The following is a 15321-nucleotide window of genomic DNA, read 5'->3' on the forward strand; positions in this document are numbered from 1 at the left end:
AAACAATAATGCAGTTTTTTGTTATTTCAGATTAAATAGTATAATATAGGCAACTACACTTTTATTTTTAGATAGGCTATATATGTATGCATAGTAAATATAAGCAAGTATGTTGTGAGGATAGTATGAACAAATAACTATAAACACAATATCTATATGTGATATAAATCCTTAAATGTTTTATTTTTATTTTAAGTGCTTCACTGTTTTAATCGCCTAAATGTAAAATGTAAGATTTTTTTTTATTAAGTATATAATTATCATAATTATTTCAGTCGAAAATTCCACACTTTACAGTGCTGGATACAATTTCAAGTTGCAACAAACAAAAAGTCTTCCAACGAAAGCATTATGAAACAGAGAAAGTAAGAAAAACATTATACTGCAATGTGAGGTCAAATGTGTCAATGCCTGTCCACGTGCCTTCTGTACTAAAGGGACAACTGCATAAGCACTGCGCATGCGCATGCGCAAAGAACAACGCCCACGTTCTCAACACGAAAACTGGCACATTCTTTCTTTGACTAGTGACCGCCTTTCCAAACATAGACGATCTTTGCGTGAAAGAGCTGGCACGTGTGGCTAAGGCGGTGCTCACCGTGACTCCCACCGCCCCTCCTCTTCTCCATCACGTTTCCTTTCTCTCCACAGATTGTGTTAGCTGAAAACCAAACTATCCCCGTACATTGGCCGGGACAGAGTGAATGTAGGTCAGAAGCTGTTTGGGCAAACATGAGCATCGTAAAATAGCCCAAATAAGCCTAAAACAGCCCTATTCTAAGAGAAATAACTCATAAACCGCCTTTTGCCGGCAGGTGCACAGATACTTACATTTAGGTCACGTAATCTCGGGGGTGTTGAGCTGGGATGTATTTTATTCACAACCTTATTCTTGATAGGTGAGCCGAATGAGACACTACTCACCGCAACTTGTAGGGAATTAGGCTAAGGGGTCACAGTGTGTTTGACATTAAATCAGCACCTGCTCTAGATTTCAACGTCATCTGCTGAGGAGCTATCTGTTTCAATTACGAGGATCTAATGATAGAACATTTTCTTTGTAATGTTTTCTACATTTTCATCAAAACTTTCCCCGAGATTTTGACTCTGCCTGCTACACATTGTTATTGGCTAATCCTCAACATATTTCCTAACTAGTGGAGATCAAGAATGACAATCTTTGTATGCACTGAGACAAGTTTGGCAATATGGGACAATGAGTTGACATTTACTGAAGTAGCCTACTGTAATTAAATACAATTATTTCAATTTGATGCTACTTTATACTTCTACTCTACTACATTTCACATATATTGTATTATTTACTCCCCTACATGTATTTAACAGCTGTAGTTGCTAGTTAATTTCAGATTAAGATTTTACATATAGTTTATAAAGTTGATGTATTGTTTGAGATGAAACTACCCAGCAGTATATGAAGTAGTTAAAAACTCCACCTCGACCAACTACAACATTAGAATTGTTCACATATTGGTTGACCTATGTGAATAATAGGCTAATGATGATCTGATAATGATAATAATAAATAAAATAAAAACATTTTAACAGGGGTATTCTAAATAATGAATACTTTTGCTCCTTGAAGTACAGTTACTTGCAATACTCCTATATTTCTACTTAACGCAAATTTAAATACAAGACATTTTCTTGTAATTGAGTATTATAATAGTGTGGTATAGCTACTTTTACTACTGGGGATACTTATACCATGGCTTAATCCAGTATTAAAGACAGATATTGTTTTTTTTATATAAGCATACACAATCATGTTTTGCACATTGTTTTGGCATCAAATGTCAAACATTGACACAACAGGCCTAGTGGGTTTATCAGCCGTACAAATGTAATCTATACTCAAATGAGTCACAATGAGACACTACGTCCACCTGTCCTTTAAGAAAGAGAGTCTGTAGGATACAGCATCAATAATTAACTTCAGCACATGATTCATGAAACAGTTCATATTAAGGGATAATCCTTCTGTCCTTATTTATCTGTTTTACCTAAATAAAACGATGTTAAGATTTATCAGTGCTGATGGTTCCTAAAAACTACCAGTTACTATTTAATACTTAGAGAAACTGGACAATTTAAAAATGATTAATACTTGTGAAATAATATAATTGATAAACAAGTATTTAATTTGTTTAAATAAAACCCAATCCACAAATTACTTTAAATGTTGGCACCATAGGTCATAACAGTACATCTTATTATTAAAATGGCACATGCCATTGATGCCATGTGTTGTTTTGTTTAGCTCAACTTCCTGTTTAATTGCTTGCTCCACCCTTTTCCACGACTCATATTATCAAAACATGCTGCAGAAACCCCTAGAAGGCATACAGGGTGCTTCACGCTGAGATCTACACACAATGTTCTTGAATCTGAAACAGACGGTAACAGAAGGTGTGATAAGTGATTGAACAGCGCCTCTCTGTGGTTTAAACAGTGCAGCGTCACTTCCGGTAAACTGGACAGATGTGACTGTTGTCAAAAGAATCAGCTCCTTTGGACATTAACGGTTATTTGGGGCATGTAGTCGGTACGGTTGTCTTTTTTGTGTGTGCAAACATTGCTTTTTAGAATAATAAAAGGATATGAAGCTGTTTGCTCATGAAAAAAACATATCACATTTTTTTTGAATTTTCGCGAAAATGTGCATGTTTGGTAGAAACGCAGTTGATCTGTGGATGTTTGGGGGTCATCTCACTGTGCCTATTATCTATTAAAGCAACAATAATGCCGGGAAGATAAGACATCCACCCCTGTCAGAGCTATGTTCCAAAACGCAGGACTATTTGTTTTCCACAAGGTGGCAGTGCTTGTATAGGTAAAAGTATGTGAAGAATCGGCTTTATTTTCAGTCCGGTATGATTGCTATTTCATCAAGTTCTCCGAAAGCCCTTACAATGTTTAAATTCCATGGCTTTAACACCTCTGCTGTCACAACACGTCTGCGTAGTAGTGGATGTATGTGTTTACATCAGCAAGGATGCAGGGAGGACTAAATTAGGCATCTGATACATTAGCACTGGTGCTCTAATTAGAGTTGTAGGGCCATAGAAATATGAGCACCCAGGCCCCGGCAACTCTGTTACAAGATCTTTTCAGTCTTATTGCTAAGTTGTTACTGCTCCAAGACACCTGGGAGAATGCTCTAGGCAATCATCCATCACCTTACGACTTCTTCATGCACTCAATATTGACAGTTACACTAGTAGTATATTAACAGTTTCTGAAAATGTTTGTTATGTGGCAATGTAATGTCAGCAGGAATACTTTCTTACTCTCTTATATTTACCTTGAAAGTAAAAAAACAAAATTATTTGCAGGGTCACACTGAATTGATGTCTTCTCATGTGAACTGAAATCACTACAGAGGCAGTATATGTAAAGCCCAGGTTTAGATCCAAAGCATAGGTTTAATAATATATATCCCTCACTTCTGCCTCTTCAGAAGACATAACCAGACAGACTAAAGTATAATGCTCTTTAGCAGACTAAAATGGGACAGGAACCGCACTATAAACATGGAGTGACTTAATAAATCAGCCTTCTCCCACTTTCCCTTTCTAGCTGAAATGCAGAAACAGCTTCACTGGACCAGGATGAAGATTTGTTTCTTCCGTCAGGAGAGGTGAGTTCAAATGACAACTAAACGCAACAACAATGTAATGGATGAAAAACAGACAAGAGAACAATAATTAGGATTTAAAAAACTGATTTGATTTGATTTTCCAAAACCACGTTTTCTCAGTACTAGGCGTTAACCTGTCTGAAGGGTCGACATCAGCCTCGAAGTAGACATTTATATAAACGGGTAGTGAGTCCAGTGGCAGCAGCTTGGTGTGTAGTGTAGGAAAATCTGACTTCATGGGTGAGGTTTGAAACGGCAAATTAGCCGTTAAATACCTGTCAATTTATAAGTGTCATTGGGGCTGTGCAGCAGAGTTTGCCCTTGTATCTATGGGCTATAATATAATATGATGTGATATACCAGGTGTATTAGAAACAAATGAAAATGGTCACATATCAGTTTCCATCACCACAAAGCCAAAACAGGATGCCAGCTTCTTACATACTCAGAAAGGTTTCTGGTCTACACATTAAATATAAATTCATCATTTGAGCTTTAGAGTAGCTTGGAGGGGATGTCACTGGAGTAACATTGCATACATTGGACCGCTGATATAGCAACATAATCAATATAATCATATAAGATTTGGTCTATAAATGAGAATTAAAATGTTCTAAACATGTTAGATGAAATGCTACAATTACAACAGAGCAAAAATGTGAAATGGGCTTTATTTATTAGTGTGTGATTGCAAATATACATAAAATGCCAAACCAATAGAATTACTACAATGATGTTTAGTGTTATTCACGCTATGTATCAACTATTGAAAACCAGAAAATAATGGGAGCAAATAATTAAAACAACATTTTGATCATATTTTGATCATCCACTAATAATGCAATGCTTACAGCGAGTATATAGTACTTCCCCCCGCTCTATAGTGGTTAGCTCAAGTTCACAAAAGTATTTTACTTCAGTGGTGCCTGAGGGGAAATCTGATGGGAATATAAAGAACAGCTGGTCACAATAAAATGAACAAAACAAACACTGTAACGACCAGCTATGGGATATTGTACTGCTGGCTGCATTCAAACATATAGGTCACAAGGACACCACTAAGGAACTTCCAGAAACCTTATTGGTCTCTTGGTAAACGAAAACAAAGCCAGGTTAGTGCTATGATCGTAGTAACAACATATGTCTGATACTTGCCCCTGTTAACCCTCCCAAAGGGCATTTACATTTTCTGAAAGACAGACGGTCAGCCAAGAACTGCTGAGATCTGTTGACACGCAGCCTCTTATGAAGAGGTGCCAGGTTATCCTGACTGTATCCTGGCACTTTAATGTCTTTACTTTTGTTTATGTACAGTGTGGAAAGTGGACACAGCTTGGTGATGAGTTGCTTAGGGGCAAATGAGTGTAATCTTTGGTGTAATTTGAGTAAATCTACCATGTATCTCATGTCCCTATACGTGTAGCTGGAGCCAGCAGCCGCTTAGCTTAGCTTAGCATCAAGAGTGGAAACAGGAGGAAACCGCAAGCCTGGCTCTGTCCAAATGTAACAAAATCCACCTACCAGTACCTCTAAATCTCACTAATTGACATGTTATATTTAGTTTGTTTAATGTGTACTAAAGCTGCTGTTTTATTGCCATGCAACTCTATGAAGCTATGAAAAATAGTCCAGCACATAACCCCCTATAAAAATGGCAAATTGTCAGTTTTATACTTCATTCTTTTCTACATATAAAGTATTTTCTAAGCTAAGCTAGCAGGCTAGCAGAACTGTCTCTCTGTAAGCCATTTGAAGGATACGCCTACTGATAATCTACTATGTTTCTGACTGTGTTAGTTGATGAGAAACATGTCTTTGGACCGTCTCATTTTGAGGATGAGATGCAGGCTGACTCACTTAAAGAGCTGTTGTAAAAGGTGACACTTGAATTAGGAAAAGGCCTTGTGTCTGAAGAGGAGATGATGAGCCACCACCACTTCTCTTTTCTTCTCCTCTTCCTCCAATTACCCCTCTTGATTTCTCCCCCATCCAATCATTTAATTGTCTCTGCGCCCTCCAATCACCATCTGTCCTGCAGGCAGTAACACTTATACATATCTGCTGTAATTAGACAATCATTCCCACATGTGGATCAAACTCCTTCAACCACTCAACCCCTACCTCACCCTCCCATCCGCCCACTGTCTCCGTTTTCCTCCCTCTGTTTTTCTTATTTCCCCGTCTCACACTCTACTACCCTCCGTGTGCCCCTTTTCACTTTTTCTCTCCCCCTCGTTCCCCTCGCTTTCTGATTGAATTACCATAAGTGCAGGTCTTGGCCAAAATATGCCAGCTTGTTCTGATTAAAACTGCCCTTGTTATACCAGAGACTTTCCAAATGGCTGTGAGCAGTTTGTGTGTTTGTATGGAGGGGTGAGGGGTGGGGGGGATTGGGATAGGAGAGGGGGGGGGGGGGGGGGGATTATGTTGAAAAGAAAAATGCAGCCAGACAACATTATATGGCGAAAGATAAAGAGTTGAAGCCCAAGAACAAGATGGGGACAGAGTGGAAGGAGATGGAGAAGCATGCACGGTAAAGCGAGAAGGAGCAGAATGAGACAGTAATGGTAGTTGACAGAGTTGGGTTCACAACAGGTTCATGGTGACATCATGGTTGAATTTTGGGGAACATTTATATAGGGAAACTATTCACCGTTCATTGGATGCACATGTACACCACCAACACCTCCTTTTTCTTTCCCGTCCTCCTCCTTTCTTTCGCCACTTAGCCACAAGCACTAATAGATGCAAACAACACCAAATATGCAAATTTCTGGTTGCGGTATTTGTGTTTCTTTGTTTACGCAAAAAAGCCCACTCATTTCTAAGGTTGTGTGTTAAACTTTATAACCGTAAACTGACAACTGCTACCCAGAGTGTCACTCCTTTCCCTTTCTCTCCCTTCTATTCTTCCTCCCAGTTCTCGTTTTCTTTCCTCTTTTGCTCCCACTTTTTTTTTTTTTGCCTGCAAGTCTAGCCAACCCCACTGGTACAGTATGTTCTTTGTGTGCATGTTTTGCTGTATGAGAGACAGAAAAGACATAAAGCAGCATTGGGACCCGAAATGTGTTTATGGTGAGTGTGTGGGTGTGATTATATTTGTGTCAGCTCTTTTTCTAGCTTGAAGAAAATTAACAGCAGGGAGTTGTTGCATATTAAAGGTTCTTTGTGTCTTGTGCATGTACAGTTTTTTTCAGTGCCAGTGTTTTTTTGGTTTGTGGGCATTTGCCTTAATATGAGTGTAACTCTGTCTTCGCGTTCCTGTATGTATGCTTATACGTTTGTGTGTTCCCTGGCAAGCGAGCAAGCTTGTCATGCATGCCTGTCATCTTCTGCATGCCTCTCAGTGCGCCACAGAGCTTCACATGACATCAATCTGAGAGCAGTGGGATAGTGATCTCATTACCAACAGCCTGTTGCTGATTAAAACCTGCCGTCTGCACCCTCCTCCTTCACCCTTTCTTTTCTTCTCCCTCCTCTCCGCTCTCTCCTGCTTCCTTGTCCTTTCCTCACCCTCCCCTCCTCCACCCCTCAACTCCAGAGTCGCACCATTCTGCGGTTTCTCCGCTGCTCGCTGCCAAAAAGGGCCCCATTTCAAACAGAAAGTTATAAAGCTCCCCTCTTTTTTCCTCTTCAGTTTTGCTCCTTCATTTCTTTGTTCTTTCTTCTTCGCCGTACATCTTTAGGCCGTCTTTATCAGAGGCCTCTAATATCCTACCAAAAGCCTTCTCGTGCTCCTAATCTTCTTTCTGAATCAACCTGCTTTGACACTTATTGACACTAAACAAGAACAAAAGTGTGAGAGAATGAAAATGTCTATGACTGTGTGAATGAGTGTGTGCATGCATCAACGTGCATCCACATGTTGTGCTTATTACTGCCCCTTAGATTTACAGTCAGTCAGAAATATACAAATGCTTCTTTCACAGTCAGCCAGATGTTATACCCTCCCCTCCTCTTTGCACATTTCACTGACACAGAAACACAAACGGGACTAACCTTTCACCTCCCGTGCCGACGCTGTTTCTGAGAAGTGTGGCAGTAACCCAGATGGTTGAAGCAGCGAACCTGTGATTGGACAATTGATATTTGTGACCGAAGTGATAAAGAAATTTGATTCAAGACAGATAATGTATATTTCGACTCTGTTTATGTTTATATACTCAAAGTTTCTAGTCAATGTATGAACGTGAGTGCTGAGAGAGGAAACAACTGAACAAACAATCTCTGTCTCATATTTGCACATTTAGTCCCACACTAACAATATCCACTGCACATATTTCTTTAATTCTACTATTGGAAACACACATTGTATCACTGCACACTGCTATTATTTATTAATTTATCCATTCCTCCCTCCCCATGTGGCTTAGATCTGTTGTTTGCATGTCATTTTTGGCAGGAACCTATGAAGAGGTGCCAACATGTTGTGTATATGTTTATCATAAAACTACAAGAATATGCATTTACCCCCTAATTTAGCAAGCGGGATAATGGATGGCTATATATCGAACTGTTTGATGGTGCAATGCTTTGTTCCATTCTTAATGTAAAGCTTGAAAGTCATATTGTAGCAAAAAGACATAACTTGCCTTTGTTGCCGTATATACTGTAGTCTTTTTAAGGGCAAACATTAAACAGTTCAGGGAACTATACTTAAAGCTTTAAGTGTAGCTACTTTTCCCATAAATCTTTTTTGGTTAGTAATACAAATAAATAAATGTATGGTATGGTTTGGTTTGAATTCAATGTATGAATATGGAAATCTAACATGTTTCCTTCAGATATTTCTAAATAAATGTGGAACTTGTGTTGTGTTTGAATGTCTTAAAACCTTATTAAACACAGAAGAAAAAAAAGCTTTTGTTTTGGAAGGTAACCTGCGCTGACTGTAGAGGGCTGACTCGCCACTGAGGCCAGTCAGTCAGACAGTAGCAGACAGTTTTATCTCTGACATGAAGAGGCAGGTAGCTCTTCCCCTCAGGGGCCGACTGGCCAGGTTTGATCTCATCACCGATCAAATGTATTGCCATTAAATGCTTCCTTACCAGAAAACCACTAGGTTGATTTGCTTAGGAAAATCCTGTAGGAGGAAAATAGTCCACTTGAACTGATTTAAAGGTGCAGAAACTGCCAGGAGAATGGCCCTTTGTACTTCTCAGGCTAGGAAAGATGGAAAACAGCTCATGGTAGTTTGCATTTTGGAGATTTAATGAAGTCATCTAACATATATACCAGGCTCTGTATGATTTTCAGAGAAGCTATCTATATTGTGGATTTGTTGTGTACACAATATTTCGCACACTCTTCTTATTTGTAGCACTTTGTATGTATTGTGCGTTTAATCGTAGTTGCGACTTATGTTACTCTAAACAAGTTTAATTTGTACAATTGTTTACATGTGATCAGAGTTTATTAGCATTTACATTATTTATTTTGGTACATTATAGCATTAAATGATTGTTTCCATCATCCTGAGTCATAAGGACACTGATGCTGAGAGCATTTCTTTCCCATCAGGGATTTGTAGTCACAATAAAGCACTGAGTGGCCCTTGATTGGCCCCAGGCCCCTCGACTCCTACATTGGCTGGCCACGGTCCCAAAGTCAAGGCATTGTAAACATGGAGTGAAAGCCAAGGGCTGATACTGATATCCCCAAAGGTGTGCAGCCCTCTGCAGCATGTGTGTTTGTGTATGTCTGTGAGTTAATGACTGTTTCATTAGTACAAGTGTGTGTGTGTGTGTGTGTGTGTGTGTGTGTGTGTGTGTGTGTGTGTGTGTGTGTGTGTGTGTGTGTGTGTGTGTGTGTGTGTGTGGACGCATGCTCCGCTCTGCTGTGTGTGTTAGTGTAGGCCTATCTTTGGATGGTGAGCAGAGGAGGAACACATTTAGAAATGCAAAACAAACACTCACAGAGTTGAACTCCAACAAAAGAGCATTGAATGACAGTACGTTGTAGAAGGAGTGGAGGTTAAGAGAGAGAGAGAGAGAGAGAGAGAGAGAGAGAGAGAGAGAGAGAGAGAGAGAGAGAGAGAGAGAGAGAGAGAGAGAGACTGTGAGACAAAGAAAGAGAGCGAGAAAGAGAGAGAGAGAGAGAGAGAGAGAGAGAGAAAGAGAGAGAGGGGAAGAGAGAGAGAGAGAGAGAGAGAGAGAGAGGGGAAGAGGGAAGAGAGGGGGTGGGCAGCAAGTTGAAACCTAAGCTTTCTGGACCCTGTTTTCCCTTCCTTCGGGCATTCTGTGGCTGGTAAAAATGTGCTGTATATTTGAAGTGTTGGATCACGTGACAAAGGCAGGGTTTGTGAATCAAAGTACACAATGATTTCAGGAGGAGAGAGAGAGAGAGGGAGCGAGGGTGTGTGTTAGTGAGAGAGAGAGCGACGAGAAAAGGAGAGGGAGGCGGAATGCAACAGGCTGAGCTCTATCGTCGCCGTGAGAGGGACTTCTGACTGACAAACACAACTACTACGCTCTTTCTCAGCTCACTTCTCCACTGACCTACCCTCACTGACATCCACACTGTGTGTCGTGTTCACCTCCCACATCTGGTAAGTTTGTTTTTCAACCCCATTTTTCAAGATCTTCTTTTCCTTATAACTTCTGTTGGCGGTGTGTGTGTGAGAAAAGAAGACATGTCAGAGCATGAGTGAGATGAGTGTGCGTGTGTATGTTTCTCTTGTCTCTCTTCCTCTCTCTCTCTCTTTGTGTGTGTGTGTGTGTGTGTGTGTGTGTGTGTGTGTGTGTGTGTGTGTGTGTGTGTGTGTGTGTGTCTTTTTCTGGGACAGCATGAGAGGAGAGATTGAGTTTCCTGAGGACAGCTTTAATTGAGAACAGAGATTTCAAGCGAGGGAGAAAGAACAACAGAAACAGCTAAAGGAGGGGAATGAAAGCTGATCAGCACTTGCATGTGCTCCGGGGCCGCCCCATGTGAGCAGATGAATGCTTGTGGAGATATGTGTGTGTGTGTGTGTTTCCTTTTTGGTTTTCTTTGTTTACTCCTGACTTCATAAACTGTGATTCACAGTTGCTGAAAGTTTATGATCACCACTAAGGTCGTCTACAGCGTTATGTTAAATAATGGATGTTAGAAGAATCCCCTGAAGAATGACGTAAATAAGAGAAGAAGTTACTACATACTGTTTTCTGCTGTCGCATACATCAGTCTCTGTGCAGTGTGAGTGCTGCAGGTGAGCTCGGTAACCATCTCAGGCCATTTTCCAGCAGCAGACGAAGTGGCTGCTTTAGCCTGCAGGCTCTCAGCCAACAGACTGGCTGTCAGACTTGATGGATCACTCCATCAACATCACAAATGGCTGAGTAGGTCTGGTCTACCTGAGTATGAACACACTCAGTCACTCATCGCTGTCCCCCCCCCCCCCCCCCCCCCCCCCCCCCCCCCCCCCCCCCGGAGGTTATGTAAACAGGTTTCCGTCCACACAATTACATAAGCGGGATGGAAACACTGAGATAGGCTACTCCGGATATCACAAGACAAGTCTGCTGTGTGTCTGATCGCTGCTGCTGCTACTTTGCATTGTGTGTGTGTGAATGAACCTACTGATCCCATTTTTATACAGTCGGTGAATCACTTCAAGTAGCATCCTTTGTGCGACAGATGCATAGCTTGATTGATGATCGTGATTAAGATGCTATTCATCTGCTAAGTGTTTCTTCCCAGCTGATCCTTGCTGCCCGCGTCTGTCCGCTAACACCATATTGCTGAGCCTGCCACTCTACGCTATGCACTCCAACGCGAGGCCCCCGCTGTGAGCTATTGTAGCAAACTCTTGACAAATCTATTCAAGATTAATTTTCCTTAATGTCTGGAGGAATGCTCATCAGCACGTCTACAGGAATAGGTGTACGAGTCTATAAGCAGAGCATAAACAGCTGGGTGTAAACAATACATAGAGATCACATTCTGAAGAGCAGTGACAGACTCACTAAATATAGCTCTTCTTCATCTTCTTCCTCTTCTCTTCTGTTTGGAAAGGTTTGACTTTACCGTGCCTTTCATCACTTGGTCATTTTCTCTGTCACTGGACGTCCGCAGAGTGTCGGCTACTGAGTGAACTCTGTCTCTCTGATCCCAGGTCAGCTTTTCTCCAGCTTTTAAAATCAAACATTTAGTGCGGATGCATCTGCTCCTGGTTAAGTATTCTTTTTTCCCCTTTGGTTTCATCATTTGGTGAAGACATTTGTGCAATGTCTGCATTGGTTTGGGTGTGTTGGATATAACTCTTTTAACTGCATTGCAATCTCATCTTTGTTCTCTACACTTTTCAAAAATGACAGCCCCTCAGGCTGAGGAGGCTGTCTGGCTCCACTCCCTCTTTATTCCTCTTTCTCTCTGTCTCACTGACTTCTTTCTTCTTTATTTCCTCAATATAAAAAAAAAAAAAACTCCATCTTTGCTGGTCCGTGTCAGCTGAGTTTGATTTTGTACAGGGTTGTTCTCATGCTCGCTACATAAATGGAAACTTGGAACTTCCAAAACAAAGAAGCGAGCATTTGCTACTTGTTTTTGAGAGCAGAAGACACAAATGTTTTCTTGTTCTTCAGAATTACACATCGTTCACAGAGTTATTTTGAGAGCCATGCACTGGCTGTAGTTTGGCTTGACTTGCCCAATTGGCTTCAGAAATTATTTGGAAGTCAATTGTAACATTCATTATTGCTTTCGCTGAACTTTTAAAAAATTTAAGGCTGAATGTGTTTCAGTGTGTCTAAAGAGGTGCTCAGTGTGTTTAATCATGGCCCGGGGCGGCTCTTCAGTACAGGCTACCAGTCCCTTTAAACACACTTGTAATCCTTTGTGTGGAGGAGCAGCAAGGCACAGGTTTTGAGTGTGTGTGTGTGTGTGTGTGTGTGTGTGTGTGTGTGTGTGTGTGTGTGTGTGTGTGTGTGTGTGTGTGTGTGTGTGTGTGTGTGTGTGTGTGTGTGTGTGTGTCTGTGTGTGTGTGTCTGTGTGTAAGACATAGGCAGTGGGGGGTTCAGGCAGTCTTTAGACACACTTTTCACTTTAATACTAAATGAAAAGCTGCCTACCAAATGCCTCAATTAGGCCTGACCCATGGCCCGGGCTGCTGAGCCTGGAGCGACAGGAGCTGACCCCGGCTCCGACCTGGAGACCCCCGGCAGCCCACAGGGTTTGTCTCCACATAATGACAACATTGTGTGTTTTATGAAGCATTACTATCATCAACATCATCCCCATTAGCACTGCTAACACATAATTCACACTGTGTTATTCGAAGTATGTCGGACAGTTAAAATTTGTGCACAATTGTAAAGCTATAAATTAGTCGAGAGTCAAGTCACACTTTGTGGTTAAGAATGAACAATGTGGAGCGTCAATGGTAACTTTCAGATCGTTTTCTATAGGGTGGAGACTTTGGTTAAGTGTGAATATCTGTTGATCATACTGTACTGTCTTTTTTAATCATGCACCCAAGGAAGTTGTCTTTGTGAGCGGCTGCTGGCTGCAGAGTCATGAGAGTTATCACTCCTCTCATCTAACTCGTAGTGAGAAAGCAAAAAAATGTTTTTTTCCCAAAATGTGGAACTATTGTGAGGTTGAGATGTCACAGAAAACAAATGGATTTTCAACTTTGTCCCGATCAAACTTCAAACATAAACTAGACAAGGGAGGTCAGATCCTGTTTAATGTCTGAAAGATGTCTCTGAGTAATAACACTTGGAAAATAGATTGTCTTGACGCCTAATATATATCTGTGTGTACATTCTTGACTAAGTTAACTACATAATGGCTTGCATAAAAATTTAAATATGCATTTGCCACAGCCAGAAACATCTTGCGGTTATAAGACGGCTGTCAGACCCTGATGCTTTATGGCCCAGCAATATTTGTATTCCTCAAAAGACATTTTTATATGTCAGTTTGACATAAAATATAGTACAGTCATTTGTTGGTAAAATCTAATTAAGTTGTTTGTGGGTGATGGTGTTTCCCCCCCTCTGTAATGGTTTCTGTGTGTCAGTATGTGCATTTTCTACTTGGGGTGTTCAGCACTGATCATCCCTGGCTGCATTCTCTCAGAATATGCCAGATTTGATTGTGGTATTATGGTTTACAGCTAATTGTCTCTGCTGAAGTCATGCTTTTTCTTGCATTTGGCTGTTTTTTTAGGGAGTTTTTAGCCTGAATATCCACTCAGAATCTGCCTTTTAGTTTACTCTGCGGCTCGGTGTCATACAGAGACATTCTGTGGTTTCAAACTCTCAGAGATTGAATTTAAGTATTTAAGTTTCTTGATGTCCTTCCTACTATCACTTTAATGTCAACATCCGCAAGCTGTAAAAATTGTTTTCAATTGACAAACTGACAAAAGCAAATAGATGTCATAACAAAAGATAAAAAAAAAAAAAAACAGCAGATAAGCAAAGAACATACCACAAAAGAACAATACAAGAAAAACACAAACCAACAAATTCAAAAAGTGTGAGTCTGTACTAACCCTACCCTTGAATAGCCACCTATTTTCCAGCTGACTCACATCGCTCTGGCTCGAACCCACACACTAGTTTGGAAACAGAAAGATGACTAAATAGTAGGGAAGAGAAAAAAAAGGTTTTTTTTTTGTTTCTTTCTATTTCCTAACAGGAGACGTTTCGGTTCATATGACCTGTTCTCAGTCCAAAAGATCAAAGTGTGTTTATTATCAGACAAACGTTTTTTTTGTGTGTGTGTCTTAGCCAAGTGTTCACACTCACACTGGGGTGAACTCGCTTTTTAGGAATAAAAACAAAAACATCCACATGTAATCCATCGGATATGCCAACACTGAAGATTACACATGATTATACAAAATAAAGACCTTTATTATGTGATGTGGAGCAGAGCATGTATACCGTCTGCTACTAGTGTATCTTTTAGCCTCGATGTTTATCGACTCTCTGATCTCACATTCAGTTTATAACATTAGAAGAGGGACTGACCAGACACTGACGAAGGATACTCGTCAACGCAGTCAACCAGCTTGTTTTAACTGCATTTAGATCTATTTAAATGTCCCTATATACAACGCTACTTCTTCTATTACGGATCGAGAGCTCACTTTGAAATGTCTCTAATAATGAGAGCATTTTATGACTGAGACAAAAAAGAAGAAATGTTCAGAGTAAGACTGAATCAGGTGATGCCAGTAGAAATAAAGAGGGACTTTATGCGTTTAAAGAGTATAAAGAAATAGTCAAAACAGGCTGATGCATGCTGACATGTGCAGAAGTACTGATGGCCACCATGCAAGAGCAATACAGCTGTTTTGTTGCAGCCACTGTGAAGCCAAGCAGTAAGAACAGGGCAGGAAACTAAGAGTTATTAGTACGTTCAGATGGATACTGTTACCTGCTCTATAAAATGATCGGTTAATATCCAGGGCAATTGACTAAGCAAGCTTGTGGGTTTTAAAACTTATACTCTGCACTGCTCATGATACGATTGCATGATTGTCTATGCCAACCTTATTGCCTTATATTTATTTATTTCATTTTTCCAGTGGTACATTTCTCTTTTATACCGAGTATAGTCAAGAGTTCCCGTTCTGAACATCATGTATCATAAACTAACTGACGCCGAAAGACTTCCTGTTACCACACATTTCTCAGCCCTGAAAGTGGACTCATTATACTGTAAATCTG

The 15321-nt window shown here is 40.4% G+C and overlaps 1 protein-coding gene across 2 annotated transcripts in view; it reads left to right on the forward strand.

Annotated features, from left to right (window-relative positions):
• Nucleotides 1–10092: 10092 nt before the first annotated feature.
• Nucleotides 10093–15321, forward strand: part of LOC115007996 (retinoic acid receptor gamma-A-like) — a 32972-nt gene continuing 27743 nt past the window's right edge. For both annotated transcript variants that reach the window (XM_029431205.1, XM_029431206.1), the window contains exon 1: nucleotides 10093–10208. The gene's annotated coding sequence lies outside the window, so the exon portion shown is untranslated. The remainder of the gene's footprint in view (nucleotides 10209–15321) is intronic.

This window comes from Cottoperca gobio, chromosome 5 (assembly GCF_900634415.1).
Source record: "Cottoperca gobio chromosome 5, fCotGob3.1, whole genome shotgun sequence".
Classification (NCBI taxonomy): Eukaryota; Metazoa; Chordata; class Actinopteri; order Perciformes; family Bovichtidae; genus Cottoperca; species Cottoperca gobio.